This window comes from Styela clava, chromosome 2, assembly GCF_964204865.1.
Source record: "Styela clava chromosome 2, kaStyClav1.hap1.2, whole genome shotgun sequence".
In the NCBI taxonomy this organism is placed as follows: domain Eukaryota; kingdom Metazoa; phylum Chordata; class Ascidiacea; order Stolidobranchia; family Styelidae; genus Styela; species Styela clava.
Window position 1 is genome coordinate 28,014,429 of NC_135251.1, and position 5,000 is coordinate 28,019,428.

The following is a 5,000-nucleotide window of genomic DNA, read 5'->3' on the forward strand; positions in this document are numbered from 1 at the left end:
AAGTTAAAGTACAAACGTGCAAGCATACTAACCTAACCCTAGGTAAGGCATGTCAGAGCGAAAGACAGTAATTTCGAATGAGCCAAGAAAGAGCGGTGCGGGGCCGGTCGGAGCGCACCCTTTTCTCGGTGGCTGGCGGGCGAGAGAGTGCTGCGTCGCCGGCATCGGCGTCGAAAGAAGCCGAGCCAAAAAAAGTTAAAGTACAAACGTGCAAGCATACTAACCTAACCCTAGGTAAGGCATGTCAGAGCGAAAGACAGTAATTTCGAATGAGCCAAGAAAGAGCGGTGCGGGGCCGGTCGGAGCGCACCCTTTTCTCGGTGGCTGGCGGGCGAGAGAGTGCTGCGTCGCCGGCATCGGCGTCGAAAGAAGCCGAGCCGAAAAAAGTTAAAGTACAAACGTGCAAGCATACTAACCTAACCCTAGGTAAGGCATGTCAGAGCGAAAGACAGTAAACTCGAATGAGCCAAGAAAGAGCGGTGCGGGGCCGGTCGGAGCGCACCCTTTTCTCGGTGGCTGGCGGGCGAGAGAGTGCTGCGTCGCCGGCATCGGCGTCGAAAGAAGCCGAGCCGAAAAAAGTTGTACAAACGTGCAAGCATACTAACCTAACCCTAGGTAAGGCATGTCAGAGCGAAAGACAGTAATTTCGAATGAGCCAAGAAAGAGCGGTGCGGGGCCGGTCGGAGCGCACCCTTTTCTCGGTGGCTGGCGGGCGAGAGAGTGCTGCGTCGCCGGCATCGGCGTTGAAAGAAGCTGAGCCGAAAAAAGTTAAAGTACAAACGTGCAAGCATACTAACCTAACCCTAGGTAAGGCATGTCAGAGCGAAAGACAGTAATTTCGAATGAGCCATGAAAGAGCGGTGCGGGGCCGGTCGGAGCGCACCCTTTTCTCGGTGGCTGGCGGGCGAGAGAGTGCTGCGTCGCCGGCATCGGCGTCGAAAGAAGCCGAGCCAAAAAAAGTTAAAGTACAAACGTGCAAGCATACTAACCTAACCCTAGGTAAGGCATGTCAGAGCGAAAGACAGTAATTTCGAATGAGCCAAGAAAGAGCGGTGCGGGGCCGGTCGGAGCGCACCCTTTTCTCGGTGGCTGGCGGGCGAGAGAGTGCTGCGTCGCCGGCATCGGCGTCGAAAGAAGCCGAGCCAAAAAAAGTTAAAGTACAAACGTGCAAGCATACTAACCTAACCCTAGGTAAGGCATGTCAGAGCGAAAGACAGTAATTTCGAATGAGCCAAGAAAGAGCGGTGCGGGGCCGGTCGGAGCGCACCCTTTTCTCGGTGGCTGGCGGGCGAGAGAGTGCTGCGTCGCCGGCATCGGCGTCGAAAGAAGCCGAGCCGAAAAAAGTTAAAGTACAAACGTGCAAGCATACTAACCTAACCCTAGGTAAGGCATGTCAGAGCGAAAGACAGTAATTTCGAATGAGCCAAGAAAGAGCGGTGCGGGGCCGGTCGGAGCGCACCCTTTTCTCGGTGGCTGGCGGGCGAGAGAGTGCTGCGTCGCCGGCATCGGCGTCGAAAGAAGCCGAGCCGAAAAAAGTTAAAGTACAAACGTGCAAGCATACTAACCTAACCCTAGGTAAGGCATGTCAGAGCGAAAGACAGTAAACTCAAATGAGCCAAGAAAGAGCGGTGCGGGGCCGGTCGGAGCGCACCCTTTTCTCGGTGGCTGGCGGGCGAGAGAGTGCTGCGTCGCCGGCATCGGCGTCGAAAGAAGCCGAGCCGAAAAAAGTTGTACAAACGTGCAAGCATACTAACCTAACCCTAGGTAAGGCATGTCAGAGCGAAAGACAGTAATTTCGAATGAGCCAAGAAAGAGCGGTGCGGGGCCGGTCGGAGCGCACCCTTTTCTCGGTGGCTGGCGGGCGAGAGAGTGCTGCGTCGCCGGCATCGGCGTTGAAAGAAGCTGAGCCGAAAAAAGTTAAAGTACAAACGTGCAAGCATACTAACCTAACCCTAGGTAAGGCATGTCAGAGCGAAAGACAGTAATTTCGCATGAGCCAAGAAAGAGCGGTGCGGGGCCGGTCGGAGCGCACCCTTTTCTCGGTGGCTGGCGGGCGAGAGAGTGCTGCGTCGCCGGCATCGGCGTCGAAAGAAGCCGAGCCGAAAAAAGTTAAAGTACAAACGTGCAAGCATACTAACCTAACCCTAGGTAAGGCATGTCAGAGCGAAAGACAGTAATTTCGAATGAGCCAAGAAAGAGCGGTGCGGGGCCGGTCGGAGCGCACCCTTTTCTCGGTGGCTGGCGGGCGAGAGAGTGCTGCGTCGCCGGCATCGGCGTCGAAAGAAGCCGAGCCAAAAAAAGTTAAAGTACAAACGTGCAAGCATACTAACCTAACCCTAGGTAAGGCATGTCAGAGCGAAAGACAGTAAACTCGAATGAGCCATGAAAGAGCGGTGCGGGGCCGGTCGGAGCGCACCCTTTTCTCGGTGGCTGGCGGGCGAGAGAGTGCTGCGTCGCCGGCATCGGCGTCGAAAGAAGCCGAGCCGAAAAAAGTTAAAGTACAAACGTGCAAGCATACTAACCTAACCCTAGGTAAGGCATGTCAGAGCGAAAGACAGTAATTTCGAATGAGCCAAGAAAGAGCGGTGCGGGGCCGGTCGGAGCGCACCCTTTTCTCGGTGGCTGGCGGGCGAGAGAGTGCTGCGTCGCCGGCATCGGCGTCGAAAGAAGCCGAGCCAAAAAAAGTTAAAGTACAAACGTGCAAGCATACTAACCTAACCCTAGGTAAGGCATGTCAGAGCGAAAGACAGTAATTTCGAATGAGCCAAGAAAGAGCGGTGCGGGGCCGGTCGAAGCGCACCCTTTTCTCGGTGGCTGGCGGGCGAGAGAGTGCTGCGTCGCCGGCATCGGAGTCGAAAGAAGCCGAGCCAAAAAAAGTTAAAGTACAAACGTGCAAGCATACTAACCTAACCCTAGGTAAGGCATGTCAGAGCGAAAGACAGTAAACTCGAATGAGCCATGAAAGAGCGGTGCGGGGCCGGTCGGAGCGCACCCTTTTCTCGGTGGCTGGCGGGCGAGAGAGTGCTGCGTCGCCGGCATCGGCGTCGAAAGAAGCCGAGCCGAAAAAAGTTAAAGTACAAACGTGCAAGCATACTAACCTAACCCTAGGTAAGGCATGTCAGAGCGAAAGACAGTAATTTCGAATGAGCCAAGAAAGAGCGGTGCGGGGCCGGTCGGAGCGCACCCTTTTCTCGGTGGCTGGCGGGCGAGAGAGTGCTGCGTCGCCGGCATCGGCGTCGAAAGAAGCCGAGCCGAAAAAAGTTAAAGTACAAACGTGCAAGCATACTAACCTAACCCTAGGTAAGGCATGTCAGAGCGAAAGACAGTAATTTCGAATGAGCCAAGAAAGAGCGGTGCGGGGCCGGTCGGAGCGCACCCTTTTCTCGGTGGCTGGCGGGCGAGAGAGTGCTGCGTCGCCGGCATCGGCGTCGAAAGAAGCCGAGCCAAAAAAAGTTAAAGTACAAACGTGCAAGCATACTAACCTAACCCTAGGTAAGGCATGTCAGAGCGAAAGACCGTAAACTCGAATGAGCAATGAAAGAGCGGTGCGGGGCCGGTCGGAGCGCACCCTTTTCTCGGTGACTGGCGGGCGAGAGAGTGCTGCGTCGCCGGCATCGGCGTCGAAAGAAGCCGAGCCGAAAAAAGTTTAAGTACAAACGCGATGCTAATGAGCGAGCCGTTGTCTCGACTAATATGTAGGGGGCGTTCGATCGAGCGTCTGGCTTGAGCGCTTGTCGGCCTAGCAGAACGGTCGCATTGTTATGCCCGGGTTTTAGGCACCGCTGCAGGCGGCCGGCAGAGCTCTTGTTTGTGCGAAACTGAATGGATCGAGCCCGAGAGAGGGCGAGCAAAGAAAAAACGCAAATCGTTCCGCCTGGCACTGCCGGCGAGAGCGTGGACGTCGCGGCCAGCGACTGTCGAAGCTGAGTACGGCCGCAGGCGATCGCCTCGGTCTTAAACGAATGCGACGAGCACGCGCCGGGCGGCCCAGCAAGGGCCGAGCGCAGCTGTCGCAGCTATCTGGTTGATCCTGCCAGTAGTGATATGCTTGTCTCAAAGATTAAGCCATGCAGGTGCAAGTACGAGTTCTCGTAAAGCGAAACTGCGAATGGCTCATTAAATCAGTCTTGGTTTATTTGGTCTCGTAAGCGAAGTGGATAACTGTGGTAATTCTAGAGCTAATACATGCATTAAGCGCCGACTTCGGGAGGCGCGCTTTTATCAGATCAAAACCGACCGGGTTCGTCCTGTGACGTTTGATGACTCTGGATAACCACGCGGATCGTACGGTCTCTGCACCGACGACGTATCATTCAAGTGTCTGCCCTATCAACTGTCGAAGGTACGCTACGTGCCTACCTTTGTGATAACGGGTAACGGGGAATCAGGGTTCGATTCCGGAGAGGGAGCCTGAGAAACGGCTACCACATCCAAGGAAGGCAGCAGGCGCGCAAATTACCCATTCCCGACACGGGGAGGTAGTGACGAAAAATAACAATACAGGACTCTAACGAGGCCCTGTAATTGGAATGAGTACATCCTAAAACTCTTAACGAGTATCCATTGGAGGGCAAGTCTGGTGCCAGCAGCCGCGGTAATTCCAGCTCCAACAGTGTATGCTAAAGTTGTTGCGGTTGAAAAGCTCGTAGTTGGATTTTGGGCGAGCGCCGCCGGTCCGTCGCAAGGCGTGTCACTGGTTGCGTTCGCCTCACCTTCGGTTCTCCGTCGGTGCTCTTGACTGAGTGTCGGCGGTGGCCGATAAGTTTACTTTGAAAAAATTAGAGTGTTCAAAGCAGGCTGTTCGCCTGCATAGTGTTGCATGGAATAATGGAATAGGACCTCGGTTCTATTTTGTTGGTTTTCGGAGCACGAGGTAATGATTAAGAGGGACAGACGGGGGCGTCCGTACTCTGCCGTTAGAGGTGAAATTCTTGGATCGGCGGAAGACGAACTACTGCGAAAGCATTCGCCAAGAATGTTTTCTTTAATCAAGAGCGAAA

The 5,000-nt window shown here is 54.8% G+C and overlaps 1 non-coding gene across 1 annotated transcript in view; it reads left to right on the forward strand.

Annotated features, from left to right (window-relative positions):
- Positions 1-4,017: 4,017 nt before the first annotated feature.
- Positions 4,018-5,000, forward strand: part of LOC144420218 (small subunit ribosomal RNA) — a 1,810-nt gene continuing 827 nt past the window's right edge. The window contains exon 1 of the ribosomal RNA XR_013474571.1: positions 4,018-5,000. This exon is cut by the window's right edge and continues 827 nt beyond it. This is a non-coding gene — a ribosomal RNA (small subunit ribosomal RNA).